Source organism: Nesoenas mayeri, assembly GCF_963082525.1.
Source record: "Nesoenas mayeri genome assembly, chromosome: 1".
Classification (NCBI taxonomy): Eukaryota; Metazoa; Chordata; class Aves; order Columbiformes; family Columbidae; genus Nesoenas; species Nesoenas mayeri.
Genome location: NC_137541.1, coordinates 61,218,416 through 61,234,125, shown reverse-complemented (window position 1 = coordinate 61,234,125; position 15,710 = coordinate 61,218,416).

The window sequence follows — 15,710 nt, the reverse complement described above, 5'->3', positions numbered from 1 at the left end:
CCTCATACAGTGCCAAACGGAGCGCAAGTTATGGTATATTGAAGGAATAAGTAGTTGGATTCTCTGTAGCCATCTCCACTGCATTCCACCCCTCCTTGATAGGGTCGACTGGGACAAGTTACTGTCTCTGCATCTCTGAAGTAATGATAGTGGTTTAATATGTACTGTTACCCTCTCATATCTTCAAATGTCTTTGTTAGGTTAAAAGGATTGCAGCAAAGTATTCTGATATTCTCATTCCCATTGTCCTGCCAGTTTCAGTAATTACGTCAGTTTTATCTCATTTCTCCTCATCAATGAAAATATCCAAATCTTCTTGCATTTTAGCCAAACTCAGAGAAGTGGCATATAGACCACTGGAAAACATCTTCCTGTTTCCCTCAAACAGATGATTTACCTAAAAATGGACTGAATCATGTCGTCCTGCTTCCATTCTTGTTTTCCAACATCATCAGCCTGGTGTCTGAGTGTCTAAAGTTACTCTGCTGAGTTTCAGACCAGAGACATTTACTGGATTAGGCTGACGTGAGAATTATGGCGGTTCCTCATCAGGGCAGTGAGCAAATCGACTTTCTTTTCTGTGGTTAAACATCACAGCTCTGCATCACTAGGAAGTCATTGCAACACAGGGATTTTCTCATCAGAGACCCAGTGTTGTTGCCTACATTTTGCAGGCATACAAATGTATAACTCTGTGCATGCGAGGATTTCCAGCATAGCTGTTTTTGGTGTGATGGAAGCACACATATATGAATAGGTCTGCATGAGTTCATTTCTTCTGCCTTTTTTTTCACTAAAATCAATTGTTTCTGCTGTCAGCCGTGCAATAAACATGCAAATATTATCAGGAACAAAGCAAAAATGTGCACTCACAAGAGCGTATTTTTGTTGTTGTGTCGATGTTATTATTATGGTTATGAGGAGAATTGCTTGCAAATCACCCACAGTTAGCATGTTAGCCAGTAAGGCAGCGAGCGTACAGACACTTAGGAAGGAACATCAAAGTCACAACAGTCAACAAAGTGACAACTTAACACAGCTGCAAAGTTGCAGAGGTGGAGCATGGTCTGTTTTGCAACCTGTAACTGTCTTGCACACCTCATCTGAGGGACAATGTGTCTCCCTAGAATCTGGGGGTGGGAGTTTAAGCTTGCTGGGTAATGTTTTTCACTGTGGAGAACATTGTCCAAATCACTCTCCTTGAGATGATGCCTGTCATGAGAGCAGGTTAGACAGGCTGGTCACCTTTCTGGCTGCCTGGCAGTGCTGTAGCATGCACTCCTAGGAATAATTACTGTCAGTGGTGCATGGGAGGTTGCATTCCTGTTCTAGTTGCTTAACATTCAGGATGAAGGCTGAGCTGCTGCCCAAACTCTTTGTTATTGTGCCTCTAGTCACAGAAGGTACTTATTTGCTTAATTTCTTTAGTTATCACTGTGGGGAGGTGACAGGAATGTAAGACATGTCCCACACCTTTGTTCCTGTGAAGTTCATTCACCTTCATGCTAGTGCAGAATGATGGGGTGGTTGTGGAGATGGGGTGCACAAGAGCTAGACCTCCAGTTCCTGGAAGCTGTGGGTATCTACACTGCTGTGCAAAGCCACCTGTCTAATCAGACCAATGTAATGCTATGTATGTAGCACTGTAGGAGTGTGTGGAGTCTTTAGGACACATAAAATGAACATCCCCACTCTGAAGTTTTCAGAGTCCAAATGAGACTAGACATGCTAAGGGATGATAACAACCAGGAATGGAAGGAAGCAGTGGAGCCTGACAACAGGAATGGGCTTGTGATGAGGTGAATTCTGTGGATGTGTTGTAAGATCCTCTTGAGCTTTTTGTGGTAAATAGAGCAAAGTGTTTGGACTTGTCAGGAATTATTTAGATGAAAATCAGTGGCAGATGGGTGACTGAAAAAAATAAAAGCCTAGAAAGGAGTTAAAGGAGAACAAGCCAACATGGGACTTGGGGACATCATGCACATTCTCTGCATAGGGACCGTTGTGAAGAAGAGAAATTGAGTGAAGAAACATGCATGGAGCACATGCAGAACAGCCAAAAAATAAAAGGGGGGGGACACCAAGAGACCTCATGATGAAGTACATGTAAGACCTGTTTACCAAGAGTTGGCAGTAATTTGATCTGGAATTATTTTATTTGATCAATAGTGATCTGGAATTACTTAGCAGATTAATTCATCTTGTGTATGTATTTCAGTTATAACTGAACATTACATAGCCTTAAGGAAAGTTTTTGACAAAAAGCAACACTAGAGCCATGGTGGGTGTGTCCTGAGAAGGCAAAGGCAGAATCAGAAAGAAAGAAAAATAAAAATCAGGATGCCAGTTTGCTCATTGGTGCTTGTTTATTGACACTTATGGGGAAAGAAGAGTCAACGTTTTTCATTTGATCTTGGAAGTGAGTCATTTGAGTAATTTCTATATGACACAGCAATCAACTTCACTCCTAAGTCTTATGCTTAGAACTATCATCTCATGCTTAAAGATGATCTCTAACATTTTCTTGTTATAAATATTGGTATGAGGGAAAAAAATCGTCTTAATCTGAGTCAAGTAGAAGGACTCTCTGAATATCTGGTAAAGCTGCATTGGCTACATCTGCGTTTAGAGTACATTTGTTATTCATTTTTTATGTGATCATGATTAATTGGTGAACTTCAATTGTACTTTGTTGCGCAGCGATTCATGCTGAGCCATGGAGACGTCTCACGGTATAAATCCCTCTGGAGAGAATGTATTGTGGTAAGAGACTGACAGACTTTGGGTGGGCATTTGAAGGATATTTTGACTTTAAAATAACTCATCAAACTAACGCCACAGAGTGAAATCTACAAAGATGCAGCTGTTAAATACTGCCGCTCCAGCTATCTAACACTGGAAACACTTGGGAGGGAGATGCAGCATAAGAGTAAAATAGAAATTATTTTTCAAAACCAGCTGGGATCTTAAGCTTATTGCCTTCCCAGAGAGCCGGGCTGTTGTGGCAGCCTTCTTGCCTCCTGGGGAAAGAGAGCAAGTGCCCTCGGACTGATGCCTGAAATGGTATTGACAGTTCTCCAGAGAACTGTAGTGTGTCCATTTTTAATGGCAGGCAAGCTGTTCAGCATGGCAGGGGGTGCATGAAGCTGAACAGGGGAGGATGCTGTAGATCTCCACACGTCTACACGCTTGTCATTTAGACTGAATAATTTATAGTTCAACGATATGTCAGAATAAATGATCAGCAATTTAAATGAAGTACTTAATACTGAAGAGAAAGAGTATTTCTTAGTGGTTAGATCAAGGAACTGGGAATGAGAATTCTTGAATCTCGGGTTCTTTTGTAGCTCCATTACTAAATCACTGGATGACCTTAAGCAAGTTAATTAACCTATCTGCCATTTCTTCCCTCTGTAAACTGGGGATAATAGTGTCTGCTTCAGAAATGGGTTGTGAAGAATAATTGATCCTTAGAAAATGCTTCAGTCTCCCCTAGTGAAAAACATACTACAGAAGTATTATTGTTGCTTTATCAACAACATGCATGTGAAACTTTTAAAGGCAACAGTAACAAGGACGCATCTGTCCTGGATGGAGGTAAGTATTGTAGGGGGGAGGAAAAAAAGAAAAATATTAAAATGACAGCATTAGATGAAAAAAAAAAAGAATAATGGAGACATCTGGCTCATTGCTGATAAAAGCTCTTGTAGTTTCTCTTCCATCATTCCTCGCAAAACTCATCTGAAAGGACATCCACCATGGTTTTCAAATGGCATCAAAACAGCTGTCCATTTCTAACTCTGTTTGACCAAGTGTAAAAATGAAGACTGAATAAAAATGTTCCAGCAATAAAATTTTCAGGAAGACATCAATCTCTTAAACAGAAAACCCAAGGAGATCGGTCGGGTCTGTTTGAGTTCACATTTCTGTTTCTGCATGCTGAACTCTTGTCAAGACGCTGTCTTGGATCTAGATCTCCTGGGTTTGTGAGCTGTTGGCTCCCCTGAGTTTTGGCACTTTGTTATTGTATATCCCTGCTGACCTCTATGATGCATTCCGATGGAAATTTCTCTCCATATTTTCCTGGTTTGGCTCCCTTCTTGTCTTACAACCAATGCTGACCGCAGGATACATCATTAGGTCTTTAGGAGCACCCTCGATACCCACTGACTGCCTCTGTTTGTAAGTCAACAAGTTTTCCAAGATCTGCCAGGGCTCCTAGGTACTCAGTCATTTCAGTAGCAATCTTTGTAGACCTAAACATCATTGATCAGCCTTTCCTCCTCCTGTAGTCTTTTGGAGGCAGAGCCATGAAACAGATAATTTTTTGGTTTTAGTTTAAAGTTCTTCACTCCAGTCCTGGTGGGTGACATGAAGCTGCCATTTATTATGTCAGGGTAGCCCCAGCATACACACAGTGAACTTGCACAGCACTAGTAACCAGCATTGCTCTTTGCTTCAGAATTTCCTGTCTAGAGAAATATAATCAATCTTGTGTGCACTTCCCAACCTCAGTTTCTTCAGCTTGTGGGAGCACTTTTCTGTGAGGCAGGCAGGTTTTAGGGAGCATTCAGGATCTTCTTGCAGCTTGTGTTTTGAGCTGCAGAGACTTTTTTGATTCAGCTCATTCTCTCTGACCTTGCCAGTACCCAAGCTGAACGAGTACTACTCCTACATGTGCTCTCTGGGCATCTGTTCCCCTTTTCCTGAGAAAAATTTCTTCTTTGGGTTTTATGGCTGTGAGCCCAAAATTTCCTCTTTTTTTTCCATTCATTTTTGTCTTTGGGATATTTTATTCCTTAGCAGGTTTCTCTGGAAACAATCAAGAGAATTAGCTTCTTCCAAGCCAGACTCTCTAACATATCTGTTGGGAAATCAGAGTACAGTCATTAAGGCTTAGTACTCTCCATTATTTCTTGACTGGTGGGTACTTACTTGAGGTCTTTACAGCAAAGGTGAATAAATGCATGTCTTTCATGGCACAGCAGTTCTCAATGGAACAACTTCAGACTATGAGCCTTAATGCCTATGTTGCAGGTGACTGAATACCGCAAATAATTGTCAAAAGCATATCAGACGAGGAGTAGTATGCCCTGCTGTAGTATGTGGTCTACAAAAACTACTCTCTGGAGGCGTTAAGAACTTTTGTCGTCAGGTGCTTGCCTGGAGTGGTTGAGTCTCAGTCCTGCTCTGTGCATGGCCCTGTTGTATTCAGTGCTGACCATTAGTCAAAACAGGGCAAAATTTTTTGCCGTGGTTTCAAGAGATGTCCTCCTGCTGAGCTGTTGTTACACTGGGCTTCCTGGAAGTGCTGGAGATGCCTTGGGGTGCTCTTCTTCCATCAGTTGAGCAGAGAAGCAGCTAACTATTGCTGAACTTCGAAAGCCAAGTGTCCAGCCTGGCTGCAGCGACCCCAGTCTGCCCTAGTGATGGGTCAGTTCTATTGGGAACAGGACTTCTGACAATGACACTAAGGGGCTGGCCCTGCGAAACTGAGCTTTCCACAAAGTCTTAACAGCCAGAGCTGCTGCTGTCGGCATGCACATCACTGGCAAATGATCAGCTGCTGCCTGGGGTCTCCAACCATAAATCCTCTTGAATACAGGGCTACAGAGATCACTCTGGTCCTAAATCAGAGCCTTCCTGCGTAACCTCATCTAGGTGTTCCTGCTCCGGCAGGGGGATTGGACTAGATGGTCTTTTGAGGTCCCTTCCAATCCCCAACATTCTGTGATTCTGTGAAATCAGATGTGTGGGGAGGAATGCAACTCACTGGCCTGGCTGGACACTCCAAACAGGCATTTCCCACAAACACAATGTACCTACGAAGTTTTCATCCACTTACCTCATGGTTGCTGTAAAGCACTTTCAGATGCCCAGCTTCCAAAAGGTGCTCTAGAATAGAGACGTCAAGCTGTAAGTTTCTGTAAACGCTTCATTTTATGTATCAGATTTAGGGTCATAATATATTGGATTGCAATTGTCAGTGAAAAAGAACAATGGCATGTGAAACTAATTGCTGTTGTGTTTTTAACACAGTGTTGACAGAAGAAGAATAGTCCTTAAGAAGCAGCTGCCATCTCTTAGAAAATGAGTACTGGTAGCAATTCTGCTGAGAGGTGTGGATTTCTTTCCTTTATTGTTTGTTAAGGCTAACAAACCAAGGGCAATTGCATGGAAACTAAGTCTTCTTGCTTAGGCATTCATCTCTTCCTGCTGTTTGTTTCCCACCTGGAACTCTAATCCTCTCTTTGTGACCTAATCAATTCCTCAACAACCAATTGCCATATCACAGTGCTAAAGTTTCAGGTGGGGAAATGAATTGCACAAATGAATGAACTCTGAAGAACCAGACGCTTCATTTTCATGCAAATATTGTTAGTGATAATAAATGAGGAGAGGTAAATGCAAAACTATTGAAGATAGCAGTGTACTTATGTCTAAATAGAGAGTTTATAATCCTAGACATTATCTGCTTTTACAGAGACACACAATGTTTATGTATATACGTTTTTAATTCTTTTTTTTTAAAATTTTCAATGAATCTGCTCTTCTAGGACTTCACAGCCAAATGAAATACATAAAGGTTGAGATTTTACTTCTGAGTTATTTTCCAAAATCGAGTGTTTTTAGGGAATACAGTTTTTCTAAGCAGGTGCTATTTTTGGATTTGCTTACTGTTTTTCTCCCCAGTTCTTTCTGTGGTGATTTATTATGATTTATTAATTCTGATTTTTAACTAATCCTTGTTCTTCTTTTATGATTAAAAGAAGCAACAAATTGAATTTACAACTGTGAGCCAATCACAGATGTGATACATGCATTATCAAAGACCATGTTATTGGTCTGCAAGGACTGTGGCTCTGTCTTTTAGTGGATTAGTTCATAAAACACTGCTGATTGATAGAGCCCGTGGCCAGAAATCTCTCCAGGAATGAACAATAGGTTCTGAAATTTGTTAGAAGCTTAGCGAAGGTTGTGCAGTGTGACTTGCTACATCAAACAATCTAGTGGTACTACAGATGTACCTTCATATAAGACTGCCTGTATGAACTAAATATTGGTGCACTATAGCAAAATCAGAATTATTCAGGTTTGAATATATTGAAGATCAATGTTTTAGATGTGGCTTTAAGAATAAAAGTCACTTATTACAAAATATGCTTATTATTGGCAGCCAGAATGAGTTTTTGCTCAGAGTCAGTACTCTTTGGCCCTAATATCTCTGCCATCCTGGACTCTTCTTGCTATTTCTATAAAAGTCACAAGATCTATGAATTTTAATGAGAAATAAAGTCTCCTGTTTTCAGCTGAGCCCAGTGATGGGGATGTTGGAGAGCCATCTTCCTTTTGTAACTGGCTTCAGGCAGCAAGTAACCTTGCTATGTAACTCCTGCATTCAAAGCAATGTCACCTTCATCACTGCAGCAGGCAATGGCTTTTTCCTGCAGCAGGATTTAGGGTGGGAGGCTGGGCTTGTTGTATCCATAAGGTAAATTAAGGGGAAGCACAGGGGGCTTTGTGTGACAGAGCAATCCTCTTAGCAAGGCATTTGGGGAAACAGGTCTGTGGGAGAGAGTTCATGTGAAACTGAGTCCAACTCAGAGGAGAAGCCATAGAGCAGGGATATCAAACTCATTTTCACCGGGGCCCACATCAGCCTCACAGTTGCCTTCAAAGGGCCGAATGGAATATTAGGACTGTATTAATGCAACTACTCCTACATTTATACAGTCCTAAAATTACAGTCGGCTCTTTGAAGGTAACCACATGGGGCTGATGTGGCCTCAGGTCAAAATGAGTTTGACACCCCTGCTGTAGAGTATGAAGATGTTGACTACCGAGTTGGCAAGACGATAAGCAGGAGGCGTAACAAAGTGGCTGCTGTGATTACAGAGTGCACCAGAATGAAGCTCAATCTCAGCTTGCGAAAGCAAGGGCTAAGGTGTGTTGTCTATTGTGGGAGATGAATTTGATGAAAAATGAAAGAGCCCCGAGGGCTGAAGATTGCCTGTGTGCTTTGACTGAGTTGTCTCCCAGCCCAGCAGAACTCTTTTCTTTCAACAGACACTTAAACGGGTGCAACTTAGGTCTTTTCTGTTTCTTAAATCTTTTCTTAATGCTCCTCTGACATTAGAAGAGCTTGAGTGTTTAGTCAGGACTCAACAGAGACAGGGACAAGACTGGATTATGTGAGTCCCTTTAGTGCTCACCCCTGAGCGTGGTACATGTTTAGATCTTACCGCCTGGTTGAAAAAGCTAGAACTCATGGCAACACCTTCAAGGTGGAGTGATAGGTTCCAAGTAATTCTGCAGTTTATCGCAGTGCCTGTAAACACTCAGCCTGTGTGGAGAGGGTGCAGGGATATTGTCTACAGTTGACTAAGCTTGCCTTCCAGGTCTTGTTTTCAGTAGCTTATAGCTTTGCTAAACTTCAGCTGCTTGAGCTGACATTTTCCAAGCATGATGTCTACTTTGAACTATTTAGGGGAAAGTTTAATTATAATTTACTTTGAAAAAGCCCGAGCTTAAAAATATTCTTGGAGATGTTCTAATAAGAAGCAGTGGTTATCATACATAGTTAGATGTGTCCATAGTGTAGCCACAGGTTGATAACAAGTGATGTGTTTTTGACAGTTTGATAATAGGTCAACAGCTTGATAATAAAGGGTAGGTTTTCAAAGGAGGAAGCAGTTTCAGTGAAAAGTCCTCAGGTTGATTTTTTGTTTGTTTGAGGTTTTTGTGTGTGTTTTTTGTTGGTTTGTTTTGTAGTTTTGTGGGTTTTGTTGTTGTTGTTGTTGATTTTGTTTGTTTGTTTTTGTCTTTGGGAAAACAACATTATAGTGTGGTTCTTTTTATTTGAGTACTGTCTTTTACCTTTTTACCTGTCTCTGTGTGAGGTGATTTAGCATTGGCCATTCCCTCAGCTTTATTAACAAAGGTGATGTAAGACTGCTCACCTACATGTCTTCCTGCTTTCTGCCCAGCAATTCATTTTGCTTCCTCCCAAACCAAATCTGTTCTTTTGATGCTACACTCCATTCCAGCTCCTGACCCCCTGGTTAATTCTGCCTCAGCTCATACATGCTTGTCTTGTTCATCACAACTTCAGGTCGCTAAATCAAGACTCTGAGAAAACACCAGAATAAAAATTGCCCATGAATTGCCATTTGCTCGTGTCTTATGTTCATGAAGTAAGACACAGGATCAGATGCTAGTTTCTACACAAACTCTGTTTCTGTTTGTGGTACATGGTGGATGAAATAGGACTCTATAGTCCTGAGATGGCAGCTGTTTGGTGAAGAGCTTGGGGGCTGTGTAGTGAGCCTAGCAGACAAATATAGGTAGGAAGAATCATGGTCACACGGTTAAGACAATTGAATTGAAATTGAAAACTGGATTTTATTTCACCCTTTTTGAGAGTTGCTATTATGAACATGGATGAGCCAAAGAAATTACATTCTCCCCAACTACCATCCGTGTGGTCCCCATTTTCTGTGTGTCCACTTTCGGTCACCCATGAATTAATTTGTGGAAATGCTGCCTTCTGTGTCTAGGACCAAGGTGGCTGGGAACTGTTCTCTGAGGAAGGAAAATGCTAAGCACTCGCAAAGTTTTGGTTCTAAGCTTCATTAATTGAGCACCCAAATACACTGACATGTTTGAAAATACAGGCTTTTATCTCTGTTCCTCAGCAGGGAGCTCTGAAGATAAATTCATTGATGTTTGTAAAATTAAAACCAACACAACTCAAACACTACAATGAGAACACCACTATAGAAAAGCCCATGAGGAAATTAATCATTCTGTATTCAATGCGAGATCTGGATGCTCTGCAGTAAATAGTACATGCACCACACATTGGATGATAAGGACAGGAGAAAATTTGAATAGTGCTCATTAAGTGAGCATCATCCCTCCTTTGCGCTGAAAAAGCGGGAGACCCATGGAAACAAAAATCATGTAATTAAAGATTGTATCATAATGTGTTTGCATAAGGGTAAATTAATGTTGCATGGGTGATCTTAAATCTGGCATTCACTGACTTGCTTGACTTTGCAATCCAAATGTGGTGGGTTTTTTTTGTTGTTTCATTTTTGTTATTTGTTTGGGTTTTTTGGTGGTTGTTTTTGGTTTTGGTTTGGGTTTTTTATAGAGAGAGCAAAACAAATCCCTTTTGGGCATTGGCAGAGGGAGAGCAGAAGACATCCAGCTCTGTGCTGGTGTGTGCAGCTAGATAACTGATGTGTGCACAGCTAAACACAGGTGTGTACATATCTGTCTGCCTAATCTGTGTATGTATGAGTGTGTGTATGTCTAGCTCGTGTTTATGCAGCTGGATGGTGTTTCCCTCTGAAAATTCCTTTCTCTATTAAAAAAAAAATAATGGAAGAAGCATTAACAATTGGTTTGGATGCCCAGGTTTTAGATGACAAGCTTTTATGAGGTATGCTGTAGTCCAGATCTTCCTTTATAGAGCCTCTGCTTGGTTCATGAGTCACCAGAACTCCCCAAAGTCTGTTTGACTGACAGGTCAAGTGTTTGTGGGAGTCATCATAAGATGCTTCTATGGGACAGGCAGCATCTTTTATGTCTGTGTTAGTAGAAGGGCTGGCATGCTGAGAATTCAGCCACACCAGTATCCGAGGTGTATTGGAATGATAACAAATATTACTAGATATAATTTGTTATATCTGTGTTTGGTTTGATTACTGTCTTGTGTTTGAAATCCTGTAATTAGAGCAGCAAACTGCCTCCAGGGCCAGTGCTACTGCAAGTAATACAACATCAGTACGAGTTCCTTTGGCTTCAGTAGGTGGTTCATTACAAGATATGAAGTTTGGAGTCCACGTAAATTAAATATCACCTCTTGGGAAACGAAGATCTTGAAGACAGAAGGGAAATAGTGAGTATCGTCTTTCCCTGTTGAATAAACTGAGTTAGCAGCACGTTTCCCTAGCACTGGGAAGTGCATGGACTTGCTCAATCCCCTCCCCCACTAGATGGCACTGAACTCTTTTTCTTTAAAAGGAAAAAAAAAAAAAGAGGGAGAAGAAAAATATGGTGGTGATTTTATTGTAAAAAAACCAAAAACAAACAAACAAACAAATCACAAAAAAACCCACAAACAAACAAAAAGCCCCAACCCGAAGAAAAGCAAATTGCAAAATTGCAATTGGTTGCCCATTAACTATGCCCTGCCTGTCTCTAACCTCACAGCCTGTGCGTACCTTGGTACAGGCGCTCTCTTTGCTTTGGTATCTGATGCTTTCTTGGAAGGCAGTGGGCGAGGGGAGCTGGAGGATGCTAAGGAAAGCAGAAACAATCCTGGGAGGGAATGGAGAGAAGCCAGCCCTGTCCATACAATATCACCCGTGGTGATGTCTGGCAGGCAGCGCACGGCTTGTGACAAGGAATTTGCTCAGAACAGACACGCTGGGCTCTGTGTCTCTGTCCCGTGTCTTCAGACATTTTTCCTGTGCACCCATGTGCTTTAGCTTTCCCTCTGGATCACTGAAATCGTAACCTGCAGAAAGGAAAGCCTCAGCTTTCAGTCCGTTACTATAACTGCATTTTCACTTCCCAGTTCATTTAAGACCCGTGAATTACCTCCCTTTGCCAAGATGCCCTTAATTCACAGAAGGGACCAGTTTCCACGTAACGTTCCCAAGTGTGTGTGAGTTCTTCCTTTTTAAATGCCTTTCTCCCAGCTTACATTCATCTCAAGATCGACAAGGATTGTTTTTCCCCCCTGCAGTGAGGCGGGGGTGGGGTAGGAGGAAGAGAATTTAATAATGATCTGTTGGCGCTGCGAAGGGGCTGTCTATAATAATCCTGGCAAGAGACAGAGGAAAGGTTCCTAATGCCTGCAACAAGCAATAATCTGCCCCTCTGGAAAAAAAAGGGGATAAAGATGATGATGATGAAGGAGAGAAATGTTAAATTCTAAGAGTTAAACTGGAGCTCACCTGAAATCCAACATTTTCTCCTACATTTATATATCTAAGGTGACTTGCAGGCGGATATAGATTGCCATCTGATAAAGCTACAATGCAAGTAAAAAAAATGTATAGAAACTGTCACTGAAATGCCTTTTCAGAGAAAAAGATAAAACCTGGAGCTGCATTCCAATTTTTAAACCCATGTTTAAGAATGAGAGGAGGGAACAAGTTTGGCTTCTCCAGGTATGAAACTCTCTTACTGCCTTGAAGTGTGATGGAAACACCTGGCACCTGAAACTGCCTCGATCCAACCAAATCTTGGGTCTTTGGACTGTAATCCTGATGTTTAACTAGAAAAGAAATGTAAGTATTTTTACATTATATGGTTTTCCTGTTCCCTAATGTATCTTTGGCCAATACCATGAGAAAAACAGCTCTGAGAGCTGAATCCTTCATTTTATTCTTGCCCCTAGTCTTCCAGTTCTGTCTAAATAGAGAATAGTTTAGACAGTTCTGTCTTCCAGTTCCATCTAAATAGAGAATAAATGTAGCAGACTCTTGTGCTTAAATCAAAAATCCATCAATCCACGTTTGGTAAAATTAGGCTTGTTCCATGTTCTCATCCTTCAGCTTGGGGCTTGACGCTAAAAACTGATGAAGAAATCCAGGTGCACTCTCATCTCTGTGTGGGCTGCAACACAAGAAACCTGTTCACCATCTTCTTATAGGAGCCAGAAGCTTTTTGACCACAAATCTCTAAATTCTGTCTTGGAACAGATGACAAGTATGGCTGCTCCAAGCCCACTATAAAATTTCATTTTTTTATGTACTGACATGTAGTTGCTTGAAAAATCCAGTTATAGAACTGGATCCACCTGTGCTTAACTATTTAAAAAAAAAAACAAACCCTTAGATCCTTAAATATTTGCCTTTATTATGAACAACGAAGGGAAGTGAACGCTAAAAAACAATAAACCAGTGTCTTCTTTCAGTAAAATAATTAAACTTATTTAAAACTTTCTAGATGCAGTTAGTAACATAACATTGAAGTTTTGCAATAGAGCTGTTCCAGCAGATGCAGATGATTGCAATGTCTATGGTTTGGACAATCAACTTTCCTTTGCAAGATTCATAATCATACAAGGGGGCTAGACAATACAGTACTTTTCAAACCAAAAACGGTTTAATGGAGAGATGCCCTTCCATAGCTGAAAATCCCAGCTGACTTGGAACCTGGTTTTGCCATCTAAAATGGAAAGAGACATCTTGCCTTTTTTTGATGATACAATTTGGTTTGAGGCCAAAACCTGGTAAGATCCGGCCATGTGGTTTTTTTCTGATGCAGCTGTATTTCTCAAGAAAATCCAGGTATGTATTTCTGATACCTGAAGAGGTACCATGTCTCCCTTCTTCTCTCCCCACTGGAGCAAGTACAGCTTGTGTGGCTTATGGCTAAAAGCTAGCAAAATCCCAGCACTCCCCTTTTGGGGCCAAGAACCATCACCAGGCCAGGGCTTCCAATAAAGGCTATGATTATTTTCTAGTCAGATGATACAGCTTGGGCTTCAGGGGCCAAAAGCTGGTAGGACCCAGTGCGAATGTAGATTTTTGCAGCACTCATCTCTAGAGGGGAACTGGGGCTGTGGACTTTTTGACACAACAGGAGTAACCATACCGTGGGGTCATTGGTGTGTGGGAGCCAAATTTTGGATGGGGCTAACTGGGTCCCTCCAGGATGCTGTGGTACCCATGGACCAGGATGTGCCAGGATCCAGAGCTTTTTGATGAAAGGGACATGACTGTGATTATTTCCTTCTTAAACAGTACAATTCAGAGTCTGGAGGCCTCAGATTTCTGGATCATACAGAATCTAGGTCCTGAATTCAGGGTTATTTTCAAGCTCATGCTTTGTGTGATGTAGTAGGTTGGGATTTTTTTGGTGCAGTAAGAAACAGCTCTTGTTGTCTTGGGTCTGTTTCGCATGACATAAGGGCTTGTGACCACGAATGAGCAGGATCCAGTTAAATCCAGGTTTTACATTTTCCCCCTCTTAAGAAAGTAAGGCTTCGACATTTCCTGCCTGGGAAGTGGTGCAGTTTGTCTTTAAGGAGGCTAGAGAAATAAGAAATGAGTCTCACGTTGCATGGGTGACATCACTGGCTTTTGGCTCAGCGCTCTGTATTCTCTGTCTGTAGGCTTTAGCCAAGGCTGCAGGGCTCGGTGTTTGAACAAGGAAAGATTCCCAGGTGTACAGAAGATTGGATTCACTCTTATTTGAATTAAAAATGGTGAAATGAGATTTATAAGGCTTGGGGACTCTAGCTCACCTGCTGTTGTGCTTGATCTCTACGAGATGGGTGAGTTATTCCCATTAGAGAGAAAGGGAGTGGAAATTTAAGGAGGAAAAAAACAACAACAACAACAAAAAACCAAAATCAAACCAAACAACAATCAACATGCCTGAATATGTAGCTGCTGATGCTGGGGATACGACTCCTATGAAGCTTCTGAGCTAAAAATCTCAGCTCTGACTTGGAGATCAGGCCATATGGCAGAGAAATGGTGCAGCCTGAAAGCTGTTGACAACAGTTAGGGGCTGCGTTCTTCTCCCAGTCTAAGGTGTGTAGCTTTTTTCTTGTTTTTGTTTCCCTCCACCCCTCCCTGGTTTGTTTTGGTTTGATTTCCCCCCGACCTCTCTCCCTTCCCCATTCCTTAGCATCCTTTCAGCCCGCCGTAAGCCCTGCCCGCCTTCATCTTGCAGATGGCTAACGTGCCGCCGTGTTAGGAAAACTGTGCAACAACACATCCCAGCGCCGGGGATCGAAGGAAGCTCCTCAGATACCAGCGGAAGGGGACGGGGGGACGGGGAGGGGGAGGAATGCGTGGAAAAACGATGCTGGGGTCTCGGACTGCTGCCGGTGCTGCCTAGCCGGAGGTGCGCGGTCGGCGGCGGCGGCGGGTCCTGCCGGGGCTGCGGCTGCTCCCCCGCCGCCTCTCCCCGGGCCCGGGAGCGAGGAGGCCGCCGCGCAGGGAGAGGCGAAGCGCTGCTGGGCTCGCTGCGGGGAAACGATCGTGGCGTTCGGCTGCCTGGGCGACAGCGCAGACGGCGAAAGCAGGCGAGTGAATGGGAAGGCTGGAGGAGAGGAGCCGAGGTGTTTCCGAAGCCAAGATGTCAGTGACTGTCAGCGAAGTCTGCTAAGGGAGAGATCGGTGTGTGTCCGCGGTTCCAGTTCCAGCCGGGGAGGTTGTATTTTAGCCGCGATTTAAACCAGCAGCAGCAGCAACAACAGATTGCTCCCCCCTCTTGCTCCCTCCCTTTCGACCTCGCTTTAAACCCAAGCAAGCGACCGACCGTCCAGACTATGATGCTCTTGCTGAGCCAGTGACAAAGAAAAGACAAGTCACCCAGTCCTGAAACCGGGATAACCCGTCCCTTGCAAGCAGGAGATCGCTAGCTGTTGAACTTTTCCGTCCTGTGATGATGCTGTGGTGAGCTTGCTGATCTGAAAGCCATCTCTTCCGGATCTCTGAGCTGGCCAGATTGAAAGAGATTAATGGACTGATCAAACAGCCATAGCTTTCAGGTCTCTTCAGGGGGCATACATCCCTTCAGTCCCCGTTGCCTGGGTGCTCGTGGTGAGGGAGCAGGACATCTTTGTATAGGTGGGTCGCTGGCTTGCTCCCATTCAAGGTGGAAGGCTGTATTTCTCCTCAGCAGGTCTCCTCCACAGAGGAGAAGAGGCAGATGAGACTCCAGGACTGCCCCCG